The 15405-nt window shown below is 39.3% G+C and overlaps 1 protein-coding gene across 1 annotated transcript in view; it reads left to right on the forward strand.

Moving 5' to 3' along the window:
- Positions 1 to 15405, forward strand: part of TMTC2 (transmembrane O-mannosyltransferase targeting cadherins 2) — a 405001-nt gene that overhangs the window by 289404 nt on the left and 100192 nt on the right. The gene's annotated exons all lie outside the window — the stretch shown is intronic.

Here is a 15405-nt window from a genome sequence, read left to right on the forward strand (position 1 = left end):
TTTGTTCCACTGTCTATAGGCCTATCTTTATGCCCATGCCCACAGTTTTTATTATTGTAGCTTTTTAATATATTTTAAAATCAGGAAGTCTGAGGTCTGTAGCTTTGTTTGTCTATGTCAAGATTGTTTTGCCTATTTGGGGATCTTTGAGATTTCAAATAAATTTTAGGAAGTTTTTTTTTTCTCCCTGCCCTCCCCCCCCCCCCCGAAAAAATGCCATTTGGGTTTTGATCGGGGTTGCATTGAATCTGAAGATTGTGTTGGGTAGTATGGACATTTTAATAAGATCAACAGTATTAAGTGTTCTAAGCCATGGACGCAAAATGGCTTTCCTTTATTTCTGTTTTCTTTAATTAATTTCACCAGTATTTTGTAGTGTTTAGTGTCCAAGGCTTTTCCTTCCTAGGTGAAGTTTATTCCTAAGTGTTCTTTTAGATGCTGTTGTAAATGGGATTGTGTTCTTAGTTTTATTTTGGGGTTATTTATCATTAGCATATAAAAAGACACCTGGGGCACCAGGGTCGCTCAGTCAGAGATCCAGCCTTACCTTGGGCTCTGTGCCAAGCGTGGAGCCTGCTTAAGATTCTCCTGCCCCCTCTCCCTCTGACCTTCCCCTGCTTGTGCTCACACATGCTCTCTCTCTCTCAAAATAAAATGAAAAAGCAATAAAAAAATTAAAAAAATAAAAGACACCTGATTTTTGCATGTTAATTTTGTATCCTGCAACTTACCTGAATGTGTTAGTTCTCACAGTTTTCGTTGGAGTCTAGTGTTTCCTGCATATAAAATCATGTAATTTGCTAACACAGATAGTTTACCTTTTTCTTTCCATTTTGGATCCCTGTTTTTGTTTTTTGTTTTTGTTGTTGTTGCTTTGTTTTTAATTTTTCTTACCTAATTGTTCTGGCAAAGGCTTCCAATTCAACTACTATGTTGAATAAAAATGGTCAGAGTGGGCATCCTTGTCTTTTCCCTGTTCTTAGAGGAAAGGCTCTGTTTTTCACTGTTGAGGGGGACGTTAGCTATGAATGTTTCACATATGACCATTATCTTGATGTATTTTTTTCATACTAGTTTTTTGAGTATTTTTATCATGAAAGGGTATTGAATTTTGTGAAATGCTTTTCCTATATCAATTTAGATGAGCATGTGAATTCCTTTGGGTTTTGCCTAGAAAGTATTTCTACTTCACTTTATAAGGATAATTTTACGGAATATAAAATTCTAGGTTTGTGGTTTCTTTTTCTCTCAACATTTTGAATATTTTACTCTATTCTTACTTGATGGTTTCTGATGAGAAGGCCAATGTAATTCTTACTTTAGTTTCTCCATATGTAAAGTGTTTATGTGTGTGTTTTCTTCCCTGACTTCTTTCAAGATTTTCTCTTTGTCTTCGGTTTTCCACAGTTTGGATATAATGTACCAACACTTACTAATTTTGGAATTCATCTTGCTCAGTATTCTCTGAGTTTTCTGAATCTGTGGTTTGGTGTCTGTCATTAATTTTGGAAAGTTCTCCATCATTATTATTTTAAATATTTCTTCAGCTCTGTTCTCTTTCTTCCCCTTTTGATATTGCTGTTACTCATATGTTACATATTTTGAAGTTTCCCCACAGTCCTTGTATACTTTTCATCCATTTTCATGTGGTGATGCATTTCAGATTCAGAGGTTTATGTTGACCTATCCTCAAACTAATTGATTCTTTCCTTGGCTGTGCTGACTGATCTCAAATGTATTCTCCATTTCTGTTATGATTTCTAGCATCTCCTTTTAATTCTTTCTTAGAATTTCTTTCTCTTTGCTTACGTTATGCATCTGTTCTTGCATGTTGTCTACTTTTTCCATCAGAGTTGTTAACATATTAATCATAGTTATTTTAAGTTCCCTTTCTGACAATTCCATCTGTTTCATATTCTAACATCTGAGTCTGGTTCTGATGCTTGCTTTGTCTTTTCGGACTGTGTTTTTCTTTCCTTTTGGCATGCCTTGTCATTTTTTTTTGTTGTTGTTGAATGCCAGACATGTTGAATTTGTAATGGGAATTCAAATTAATAGGCCTCTAATGTGAGGATTTATGTTAATCTAGCTGGTAGTTCAGCATAGTTTAGTATTTTCTTAGCTGTTGGAACTGGAGGCTTTAAATTTTTCTCAGGTCCTTGCTTTTTTTATCTTTTCTATTGGTGTTAGGCTATCTTTAGTACCATTTCTATGACAGACTCTGTGCCTTGCAGCATTTCACACATAATCCAGTATTATTGTACTAGAGCCCTTTTGTGATGGTGGTAAGGTAAGATGTGGGGACGGTGTTATGTAATCATTCAATTAAATCTCAGTCTTTCATTTGGCCCATGTCTCTGTCCCATGACCTTCACAAGTTTCTCTGCTTATGTAGCTACTCCCCTTTCATCACTTCCCATGAAACAAAAAATGGGGAAGAATATGAATAAGAAGAGTGCCCTTCCTCCACAGCTCTTGGAAAAGGCTCTGGTAAAATCTCTCACTCTGGACAGGAAGGCTTTTGTTAATGAGAAGGCTCTGGGTATATTTCACAAGGATTACTCTCCTTCCCCTGCCCTCACAGGAGAGGATCTTTTTTGGTTCTTCAGTATGCAAACCGCATCGGGTTCCTGGAGTTAAAGACCATGAAAGGTTGGGAGCCCATCAAGGACTGTGACCTTTGGGAATCTCTCACTTGCAAGCTAGTTCGCACTCAGCCTCCAGTAAGTCTTCAAAATTAAGTGTGCCTACCAGTTTATGGTTCCAGGGGCTTCTGTGTCTGATAAGCAGATCTCAGCTAAGACTCTTTCTGTGTCTGTTCTGTTTCTTTATCTCATTCTGAGTCCATATCTATATCTATGTGTGAGTATATTGGGAATCACAGGTTGTTATGGGATGTGTTATATATTTTTGTTTTCCTATGGTATATTGTATGTAGCAAATACTCAGTAGATATTTTCTTAATATTTCAAAATTATAGAAACAGATATTTAGAAAAATTTATTTGAAGATGAACCTTGCCTCTCTTCTCTGTTACCACTCCATCACATTAGAGCAGATGCACTTCTATGAATACTGACTCTGGATCACGTGGAGTATTCTACCACTTACTAGTTCTGTGATCTTGGTCAAGTTATTTAACTTCTTGGTATCTCATTCTACTTATATGTATAATGAAAGCAAAAAGATTTCCTTGTTGAGAGGTTGGTCAGAAGTTAAATGAGTCTATGGGGCGCCTGGGTGGCTCAGTCAGTTAAGCGTCCAACTTCAGCTCAGCCCATGATCTCACGGTTTGTGAGTTCGAGCCCCGCGTCGGGCTCTGTGCTGACAGCTCAGAGCCTGGAGCCTGCTTCGGATTCTGTGTCTCCCTCTCTCTCTGCCCCTCCCCAGCTCATGCTCTGTCTCTCTCTGTCTGTCAAAAATAAATAAACAAAAAAAAAAATTTTTTTTAAGTTAAATGAGTCTGTATGAATATATAAAAGCATTTAGAACACTGACTCTCATGCATATTATAAGGACTCAGTAAATGGTAACCATTAGCAGAAAGAACAATAGAATGACTCTTATTCAGTAAAATCTTTATGTCTTTGTGTGACATAGAACATTGTTTATTATTTGGCTGCTGCCTTTCTTGTTGGGCCTCATCAGCCATTACCCCTACAATATTAAACTTCTGATAACTCCTTAAGTGTGTTACATCTGTTCATTCTTGGTCTTTCCCAAATACGCTGCTGCTGTAGCCTGGGATATCTTTTTCCTGTCTCCAGTTGGCAAAGTCCTACCCATCCATCCAGTCTTGACTTTAACACTGCCTTTCATAAAATAGAATCTTCCAGACAGCCTTAGTGGTTCTCTTCCAGAGTTTTTATTGCATGAGTACATGAATATCTAATAAATACTGATATATTACTATTATTTGTTTTGTTTGTTTTTTAGGCAGTCAGAGTAGGGACTCTGTCTCTTCATTACTCTAACTGGCTTGGTGTTTAGCATATGGTTATTCAATAAATACTTATTGAATGAATGTAAATAAAATGACTCTGAAACAGGGTTCAGACACACGTTCTGTCAGGGCAAAGCACTGACTGCACATTACAACCCTTTCCTATCAACTCAATTCTTCCGTTAGCTGTGCTCCCATGATAGTAGGTCCATCACCTTCTATTCTTGTTAACTACTTTCCTGTCTGTCTTCCCCACTAGAATGACAGCTACATTAGGGCATCAGTTCAGGCTTTCTTATTTTTTAAGATGCTAAGGGAGGATTTTGTACAGCAATAACTGTTGAATAAATAAGTTTTTTCAGTGTTGCATGGTGGAAGAAAAGGCAAAAGAAGGAAGAATAAAAATTTGAAAGGATAAATGGCAACAGTGTGGTTTATATAAGTAATTATAAAGGAAAAACTTGATGGTTGAAGTAGGTTAAAGTAAGTAAAAAGTATGAGAATTTATATTTTTTGTTTCATTCTGTTGCTTAAAAATGTCAAAGATCCTCAACATTAAAAAGGGATTAAAGAGTGAATTTAAAGGGTCAAATAGATGGAAAACAATCTTTTGTCATATAAAATAATTTTTCTTCCTTTTGTCTCAGTAAAAACACTACAGTATTCCTATGAATATAGATCTTGATCATTATTGAAAGATGGGAATGAAAAAATGCAAAATTTAATATATTCTTTTTGTTCCATTTGATAACATAGTGGAATGTGATCTTCTGGATACATATTTTGCTCTAGCCTTAAAATCTAATCTCAGCTAAGTGCTTATATATCACTCATTTCAGAGGGAACTTGTAGAATTTCGTGAACAGTGTAGTGATGATAATGAATATGTGTTCTTCTGACAGGTGTAACAGAATACAGATAATCCTCTGTTCTTTTTTTTTTTTTTAAGTACAATGTATGGCAGCCAGGAATAGTATTATCTTTTATAGAAATTATCATAATATTTATATATTTTACTTGAAGAATCAGCTTGACATATCAGTTTGATAGGATGGTGAGCAATATGAACAATTCCCTACTGAAAGTGATTAAATTGAATTTACACTAATGGCGATTATAGGAGAAGCAAGCTTTTCTTTTTATCCTTTGCTATAGTTTTGCTGAAGTTCATTTTTTTCCTGTTTTTTTTTAATTTTATTTTTTATTTTTTTAAATATACATCCAAATTAGTTAGTATGTAGTGCAACAGTGATTTCAGGGGTAGATCCCTTAGTGCTCCTTACCCATTTAGCCCATCCCCCCTCCTACAACCCCTCCAGTAACCCTCAGTTTGTTCATTTATTTAAAAAAAAATTTTTTTTTAATGTTTATTACTGAGAGAGACAGAGAGACAGAACAAGTGCTGAGGAGGGGCAGAGTGAGGGGGAGACACAGAATCCGAAGCAGGCTCCAGGCTCTGAGCTGTCAGCACAGAGCCTGACATGAGGCTCGAACTCACAAACTGGGAGATCATGACCTGAGCTGAAGTCCGAGGCTTAACCGACTGAGCCACCCAGGCGCCTCATGAAGTTCATTTGTGATCTCAGAAAGTAATAACTTCCAATTAACATAACCTCACTCAATTTGGAACAAATATTAAAATAACTACTGTATTAAATGTCTTATTTGAGAAATCTTTATTTAAGGGACTCCTAGGTGAGCATCCAACTTTGGCTCAGGTCATGATCTCATGGTTTGAGGGTTCGAGTGTCAGGCTCTCTGCTGTTTGCGGTGTAAAACCTCCCCCTCCCTCTCTCTCAGCCCCTCATCTTCTCATGTGCACACGTGCTCTCTCTCAAAAATAATTACACATTTAAAAACTTTTAAAAGTTAATCTTTATTTAGAACTCTAAGGGCTTTTTTTTTTTTTAATGTTTGCTTATTTTTGAGAGAGAGAGAGAGAGGAGGGAGAGAGGGAAAGTGAGCAGGCAAGGGGCAAAGAGAGAAGCTGACATAGAATCTGAAGCAGGCTCCACACTGTCAGCGCAAAGCCCAATGTAGGACTTGAACTCATGAGCCATGCAATAGATCATGACCTGACCTGAACTTAGAAGTTCAACCAGCTAAGCCACCCAGGTGCCTCATGAGGAATTTTTAAAAATGTTATTGTAGGTATCCAAATATCTGTAAAATGAATGGATTTTTATTATTCTTATAAGCCACCAACATTGAAAATAGTCACTATCCCGGAAAAACAATATGTCCTGTCATATAAAACATTAAAGATAATGTGATTTATTGTAAGTGCCCCTTGTATAGGCACATAGTTTATAGTTTTTCTGCTCCTCTAACTTCGTTTGATCATTAATCTCGTTAGTCTAACAACAACCCGAACTACCTTTTCTACTCTGTTCTTTGCTTATCCTTCAGGACCAAAGCTATCTGCTGAAAATAATGTCTTCTATGGGTATTTTCTGTACTTCCTATTACTTTCCTATCCATTGCCTATCCAGGACGTCTTATTTCATTGCTTGTTTAATTTTTTTTAATGTTTATTTATTTTTGAGAGAGAGAGAGAGAGAGAGAGAGAGAGAGAGAGAGAGAATGAATAGGGGAGTGGCAGAATGAGAGGGACACACAGAATCTGAAGCAGGCTCCAGGCTCCAAGCTGTCAGCACAGAGCCCAACGTGGGACTTGAACTCACAAACCACAAAATCATGACCTGAGCCGAAGTCGGACGCTCAACCGACTGAGCCACCCAGGTTCCCCTCATTGCTTGTTTTTAAAGACAAAGAAATATTGGGGTGCCTGGGTGGCTCAGTCAGTTGAGTGTCTGACTTGGGCTCAGATAATGATCTCCCAGTTCATAGGTTCGAGCCCCATGTCGGGTTCTGTGCTGACAGCTCAGAGCCTGGAGCCTGCTTTGGATTCTGTGTCTCCCTCTCTCTGCTTCTCCCCTGCTCATGCTCTGTCTCAAAAATAAATAAACATAAAAAAAATAAAATACTAACATGGAAATCTATAGCCATTTACTTTGAAAAAGTAGTGTGAAATAATAGGACAGGTATGAATAGAATTGTATTTTGATCAACTAAAATTTTGCTTCCATCAGATACCAGGTATCTGAATATTGAAATCATAAGATTCAATTATAATTCTCCTACTATCTTATTATTATTCTAACATTGGTAGCAGATTGAACCATGCCAAATACCAACCTGAGCTTGTCAAGTCATGCCAGGATTTCAAAGAGAAAGTGGACCTTCTGGAAAATACTTATTTCTGGATGAGGAGAAATGTAGTCTTAAACTGTCACCAGTATTTATATGGGTTTCCCAGTTTTATCAAAAGTGGTCATAACTTATTTTTACTTCAGTTTTGAGCTTTGGTATTCTCCCTGTTTTGTCTTTTCTTCAAATTCTCTGAACTCAAAAGGTAAATTTTGCCTATGACATTCTAAGACATTTCAGAACAAGGAACAATTTGGTTGATAACAGTATTTTGAATCATAGAGTTCTTCATGGGGGTGTGTTACCAGAATACTATTTAAAATACTTGGAAAAGAATCATCTACTTCCATGACTTACCTTTGAACCAAAAAAAGTTCTAGTTAAGAAGAGAACCAAGTTTTTCTTTGCATGCTTATGATGTGTTGCTGTGCTATCCTTTTTAAAATAGATTTTAGTTCACTTAATCCTTTTAAGATACTGAACAGTAGCTACTGCTGTTTCTATTACACAAACATCATAATAGCTAACATGTGTTGATCACTTACTATGTACCACGTGCTGTTGTAAGAGCTTTGCGTGATCTGTCTCAGTTATAGACCTTATCAGGAGGTATCATTGTTAATCCTGTGAGGTACTGAATTTCTGGACACTTTAAACAACTTGTCCAAATAGCCCAGTTACTCAGGGATTACTCTTGAGGTGTTCACACTCAGATCTATGTGATTTCCAAGCCTGTATCCTTCTTTCTATGCCAGAGCTTCTCTCTCTCTCTCTCTCTCTCTCTCTCTCTCTCTCTCTTTTTAATTTTTTTAACGTTTATTTATTTTTGAGACAGAGAGAGACAGAGCATGAATGGGGGAGGGTCAGAGAGAGGGAGACATGGAATCCGAAACAGGCTGCAGGCTCCGAGCTGTCAGCACAGAGCCTGACGCGGGGCTCGAACTCACGGACCGCGAGATCGTGACCTGAGCCGAAGTCGGCCGCTCAACTGACTGAGCCACCCAGGCGCCCCACTCTCTCTCTCTTTTTAAGTAAGCTCCATGCCCAGTGTGGGGCTTGAACTCATCACCCCAAGGTCAGGAGTCACATGCTCTACCAACTGAGCCAGCCAGGCACCATTATATAACACATCTATGCTTCTTTTAAAATAAAAATAGCTTATGTTTTTCCCCAACTCTTCAAAGTACCATGTTTGTGTTTTCGTGACAAGGCACTCATACCCCCAAAGTGCACATGTATTCCATTTTGAACATTTGAGCAGGTCGGTGTGTTTCTTCCAAAGCCACCTCTGTGTGTGTGGCAGTTGTACAAGGAATGGTGTCAAGCTGAATACACTGCCCTCATGTATACCTTTGCGTTGCTTTGTCAAAAATGCCCTTAGGATGGGGTGTGTCAAATCAGTCCCTCTTGGGTCTCGCAGATAAACTTGCCAACTCAAATGTTAACTTTCAGAACGTGATGAAGACAATTCAGGAGGTTGATGCTTAATGAGCTCTGTGCGGCCTTCATCACACATTTTTCCTACCCAAGTCAAGAGGGTCTGAGATGTTAACAGTGATAATTGAGCCTCGAGCTGAACTATTAAATTGTCTATCCGGAGGCAAAGAAATTCATACGTTCTGTTCTCCATCTCCGTGTCACCTCTGTAGTCAAGTTTTCCTATTAGTGGCCCATATTTTCTTGTGATTTTACACATTTTCTCTGACTGTAAGAGAGAAAGAGAATTTTATTTTGTAATAATGCCAAAACCCATGTGTGTATGTGTCAGCACACTGGACTGCTAGGACTTGGGAACGAGCCAGTTCGGCGATATGCTTGTCATGCGCATTTATACATACAAACTCGTTCTGCTGGTAATGTGCCAGCCTCTGACCATTTGCTGCGTGTGTGTGTGTGTGCGCGCGCGCACGTGTATTTTCCCCTTTCCATCTAGTTTAAAGATTCCTGTAATCTTATATGTACTACCTCTGGCTACTTCACACTCTAGAAGTTCAAGTGAATGAGTGTTGCTTACTAAATGATGCTGTTTTCGTGATGTCATTTTTTTGTAAGTCACAGAAAATTATTACTCAGGAGTTGGCTCAAGAATCATTAGGCTGCCAGAAAGTAGATATTTGCTAAGTTTTGTTGTTGAATAACCTTATTTTACCATACAGATGTGTTCTGAGTTGGTTGATATCAACTTAACCTTTGTAAGTTGCAGGTCCTTTGATGGTAGAGTAAGGAGAAAATTCTCCATTAGGCTGACTTTCTAAATAATTTTCTTAATTTGGATCTTGTAAAGAGAACTTTTAAGCCACCAACACTTGGACTGAGCAGATAGTTGTCTTGGTGCCTGGCCAGCCTTCCCTCCATCTGTGAGCCAGCTGAAGTATGCCACCTCCATTCTGAGACCTCCCCTGACTCACGCGGGCAGAATAGATGTCTTGGTTTCTGTTTTCTCCTTATGTACCGAGCATATGTCTAACAAGAGCCCTTTTAAGTATTATCTTGCAATTGATGAGGACCTGCTTCCAAAGTCACCACGGTATTACTCAGTTTCTAAAAGCAGGAGTGATCATTTATCTTCACATTTCCAGTGCCTGGCACAATGCCAGGGATATGGTAGGCACTCTGTAAATACGTGATGAGGAAGGGATGGATGGGTGGACGGCTACTCTGTAGAGCTCATCTTTAAGCAGCATCATGATTCTTGGTAGTAAACTTCGGGACCAAGATTATAATATAATGACACAAACTTTGCAGCCAGATTGTCTCTGTTTGAACCCCAGCCCTGACAAACGTAGCTTTGCACCTTGGGCAAGGTACTTAGCCTCTCTGTGCCTCAGTTTCCTATTTTATAAAACAGATAATAATTGTATCTCATATGTAGTTTGGCAATACACAGAAAGTGCTTGGCATGGTGCCTGGCACATAGTGAGCCGCTCTGTAATGTTTCTGTTCTTATTGTATAACCTCTAAGAGTAGAATTGTTATGTGCTGAGACAACTGACTACTTGAAAAATGTGTTTTGGGAAGCAGAGATGAATGGAAACTTAATTATGCTTGACAAATAGCCCATGGTCTTGTGCTGTGGAAGGATATCTTTATTAATGCCCTCTTTGTTAGGAGTGCGTTGAGGGATGGAAAGCTGAGGTCACAGTGAGACCTCACTGATGCTGCTAATGGAGCCTGGAAGTTTCATCTGGTGGGTCATGGCAGTGGTAGAAAAGCCATAGTTTGACTCTTCTAATTTAGGTGAACACTTGTGAGAGGTAACCAAGAATGAGTTTAACTGCAGAATATTTCTCCAAACCAGGAAGGGGGGTGCTTTTATTTTTATTCTGGAACAGTGGGCATAGACAGGGTAGTTTCGGGCAAACCAGAGTTCTTTACTCATACAGCATACACTTCCAATATACATGTGGCCTGGATGGTGTAGGAATCTTTCTAGTATATTCTACCTTTGAGAGGCATCTTTACCTTGAAAGTACTCTCAGATGAAGATAAATGGATCGTCTATCCCAACTCCATTGATTTTCATTGATTTAGTGTGTAAAATAAACTACAGTTGATTTAAGGTCTCAGCTGCTATCAACAATCTCAGTGTCAGCTCACTGGCTCTGGGGGAGAACGGTCTATAATACCTCTTCTCTGTCATAGATTGAAAAGTGGTGGAAGCAAAAGAGGATGGCTTGAATTAAGAATTTGGTGGTTCTTGGGGCACCTGGGTGGCTCAGTCGGTTAAGTGTCCAGCTCTTGGTTTTGGCTCAGGTCATGATCTCATGGTTCATGACAGCACAAATCCTGCTTGGGCTTCTCTCTCTCCCTCTCCCTCTTCTTCTTCCTGTCCCCCTCCCCCTTCCCCCCTCCCCGTCCCCCTCTCCCTCCCCCTCCCACCCTCCTTCCCTCCCTTCCTCTCTCTGCCCCTTCCTGTGCTCTCTCTCAAAATGAATAAATAAACTAAAAAAAAAAAAAATAGCTGTCCTTTAATCTGAATTTTTAAGCAATGATTACATTCCTGTGTCAAATTTCATTTTTTAAGTGGGGAACTGTAACCAATAGAGCTCTGTTAACCCAGGTGCTTTGACTGACTGACAACAGAGGGAAATGAACCTGTTTTGGTCAGCATCCCACTTAAATCATCCAAGAATTTTGCCTCTAAATAAATTAAATAACTCTGTATATCTTTTACTGCTGGAGCTTTATACAAAAAAAAAAAAAAGTATAAAATTAGGGAGTTATTTACATCTGGCTTTATCCTCTTGTGAGAGCATGTGGATTTGAGAGCCAGTGGCACCCTGCCAGTGACAAATGGAGGCACAGAGATTGCCTTCCCATCATCCGCTACCTTTTATGGTGTCGAGGGATTTCTTGCTCTCCTTTGTGACCCAGCTGCAAAGCAGCTGTTGTTGAGGCTCCTGCCTTTCCACTCTCACAGCGCAGCGTTCCTAACCATCCCCATGGGATTTAAGCTTCTGCAGCAAGTGTGTCTACTCAGCTGTGTGAGCCAAGGCCTGCTGGGGGGGTGGGGGGAGACCATCCGCAGAGCCGCTTCTCATGCTGTTGCTCAATAGTTTGGGATGGAGTGATCCGGCCAACTCATGAAACTGGTCATGACAAACAAGAAGCACTCACTGCACAAAGAGCGCAGCTGACTGGTTGGACTGGTTGAGAATAGCTAACATTCAGGGGCTTTCCAGTTGCACGAATTCCCTAAATGGAGATCAAATCACATTGACCACTTTATCCATCCTAGTAGTTTCCTGCTGGAAACCATTTTTTTATGAACTTTTGGTGCCATCTTATGGACCACAGAATGCTAATAAAAATTGTGATTTCCCCCCTCTGGTATAATGGAGGTGTTGACAATAATGACAGTAGGGGTGACGTTTTGGGTATCACTCATGCCTCACCATATGATCAGATTTACCCCCTGGAGTCTGCGCCTTTGTGTGACTAAAGCAACAATCTCAATGAGAGTATGCATTTGAGAAATGGGTTTTTAGGGGCACCTGGGTGGATCAGTTGGTTAAGCATCCAACTTTGGCTCAGGTCATGGTCTCACAGTTCAGGAGTTCGAGTTCTGCATCGGGTGAGCCCAAGCCTCACATCAGAATTCTCTTTCTCTCTCTGCCCTTCTCTCTCTCTCTCTCTTTCTCTCACTCTCAAAAGAAAATGTTTTTATTGTTTGCTTTTCCAAGACATTTAACATTTTTACGCATTTATGACCACCTACTATGTATCTGGCCCTTTGCTAAATGTTGATCAAACGATTCTCCTAAAGTGGTTTACAAGCAGAAGAGATGATAATTAGAATATTTAAGTTGAGTGTCACAACAAAGGTAGGAATCGATCATTGTTAGAGCACCTGAAGGAAAAGACTCAGTTTAAAGAATTCTGGACAGATTTAATTTGACCAAGACCATAATGGGAAAGTTATCTAAGACATCTAAAAATTAATTGGGGTTATTTTCCCTTCTAATTTTCACTTGGAAACCAAGGGGAAAAAACTTAGGCCTTAATTTTTACGCCTCATTGTAACTTATGTTTTGATTTCTATGCTCTTTTTCAGAGCACTCAGCGTGTCTCCTCCCCTTCTGCTGACATTGTCCCTTCCCCTCTCCTTCACAGCCAGCCATTGACGGAGTTGTCTGTAATTGTGGTATCCACTTCCTTACCCCCACCCCTCACACTTCCCCCAATTCCTTCTGGCTTCAAGACCTATTGTTTCATAGAAACACACCTTACTGAGGTTACCAGTAATCTCTGTGTCACTAAATCCAGTGGATGATTTTTCAGCATTTGACATAATTGACTATTTCTATTTTCTTGAATTACTGTTTTACCTTACCTTCAATCAGCCCTTTAGGTTCAGCCTTATTAACCAACTGCATTCAAAACTAATCTTATTTCCTTATCCTAATGTTCTTCCATTATTTACAAGTTATTGTTATTTTGTTTTTTGGTTTTTTTGTTTTGTTTTTGTTTTGATTTCACAATCAGGATCCTAGAGGTCATCTTGTTATTACCTCCATCTCCCTCCATCGCCCTCTCTCTCCTATTCATCATGTAATTTTGTCTGTACTATCTAAATATCCCTCATGTCAGTCCAATAATCTTTATCTCCATTAGCAACCCCATCACTCTTTTTTAAAAGCCTGGACTAATCTGCCTCCATACCTTCTGTTCCCATTCCAACCCAGTAATCATGCTGCCCTCAGAGTGATATTTACAAAACAGATAATGACACATTGCTTCTTGGAACCTATCCAGTCAGGTGTGCTCTACTTTTCACATGACCCGCCTTTTATCCTTGTCTCCCTCATCCAGGCTCTGCACAGTGGTTTTGTATTCCTGCCGCAGAGATTTTACCTCTGCTGTGTCTCTACTTTTTCTCCCCTTCAGCTAGTTAATCATATACCTCTTTCACGTTTTTAGAGCAAAGAGCAATAAAGGAGCAGTGTTCCTTTGAACACCTTTTCTGAGTATTTGGCTAGGTCAAATCACCTGTTCTCAATGATATTCCACACCCCTTGTTTTTTGTCGTGCTTGTAACAACTGTTGTTTTGGAAGATTCACAAGGGCAAAGGTTATGTTTTTTCACTATTTACATCACAATTGTTAACACAGTGATAGGTACATGATAGGTACCCAATACATATTTGTTGAATTAAGAAAATCAATGAATAAATTTAAGGAATTACTAAAAGTTCATTATTTTAATTGAAAACAGATATTTTTGGAAGTGCCTGAGTGGCTCAGTCGTTTAAGCATACGACTTCAACTCAGGTCATGCTCCCATTGTTTGGGGGTTCAAGCCCTGCACTGGGCTCTGTGCTGATAGCTCAGAGCCTGGAACCTACTTCAGATTCTGTGTCTCCCTCTCTGTCTCTCGCCCCTCCCCTGCTTGTGCTCCCTCTCTCTTTGTCTCTTTCAAGAATGAATAAACATTAAAAAAAATTTTGGGAGTGCCTGGGTGGCTCAGTCGGTTAAGCGTCCGACTTTGGCTTAGGTCACAATGTCACAGCTTGTGAGTTCCAGCCCAGCATCGGGCTCTGTGCTGACAGCTCAGAGCCTGCAGCCCCTTCAGATTCTGTGTCTTTCTCTCTCTCTCTGCCCCTGCCCCGCTCACACTCTGTCTCTCTCTGTCGCTCAAAAATAAATAACCTTAAAAAAAAATTTACAAAAAAATTTAAAAAGAAATACTTTCTAAAAAAATTTTTAAACACATTTTTTCTATTTTTGTGATTTAAAGGTAACCTACACACATTACTCTAAAGTCTAAAAATAGCCAGTTTTAATATTTAAAATGGTTCATATCATTTTATTTTTTATTTATTTATTTTTTCAACGTTTATTTATTTTTGGGACAGAGAGAGACAGAGCATGAACGGGGGAGGGGCAGAGAGAGAGGGAGACACAGAATCGGAAACAGGCTCCAGGCTCTGAGCCATCAGCCCAGAGCCTGACACAGGGCTCGAACTCCCGGATCGCGAGATCGTGACCTGGCTGAAGTCGGACGCTTAACCGACTGCGCCACCCAGGCGCCCTGGTTCACATCATTTTAAAGTAAATTGGGAGTGCATGGGTGGCTCAGTCTGTTGCACATCCAACTTCGGCTGGGATCATGATCTGTCAGTTCGTGGGTTTGAGCCCCACATCGGGCTCTGTGCTGACAGCTTGGAGCCTGGAGCCTGGAGCCTACTTTGGATCCTGTGTCTCCCTCTCTCTCTGCTCTGCCCCCCTCATGCTCTGTCACTCTCTCCTTCAAAAATAAATAGACATTAAAATTTTTTAAAAATAAAGTAAATTGTTTGGATATATTTATCTGTAATGTAGTTATAAATTTGATTCAAACAAAATTTTTACTTCACCACAACTTCATCAGACATTTTAATAAAATACCTGAATATTATTTTCATCAACCAATACTATAGATAGAGAACAAATTATGGTAATATGTGGGTTTTAACTTGACATTGAGCTTAGTATAACAAGGCAGTGTAACAGACTAAGGAATTTGCCCAGATGGAGTTTAAGATGTGGCTGTATCCTATCAAATTAATTATCTCACACTGAAATGTTACTTCAGTGAGTGTGGATGACCTCTTTAAGCTTGAAGGGAAAATATGCAAGAGAACAGATGTAAAAAGGAAATGAAAACTTGCAACAGGAAATCTGAGTAAGCTAAACACCTTCAGTTATATAATATTTCAGAAATTAGCTATTTGTATTTGAACCTTAAAATCTAACTTTTTACTCATAATGTC

The sequence above is a fragment of the Prionailurus bengalensis genome, chromosome B4 (genome assembly GCF_016509475.1).
Source record: "Prionailurus bengalensis isolate Pbe53 chromosome B4, Fcat_Pben_1.1_paternal_pri, whole genome shotgun sequence".
Lineage (NCBI taxonomy): Eukaryota > Metazoa > Chordata > Mammalia > Carnivora > Felidae > Prionailurus > Prionailurus bengalensis.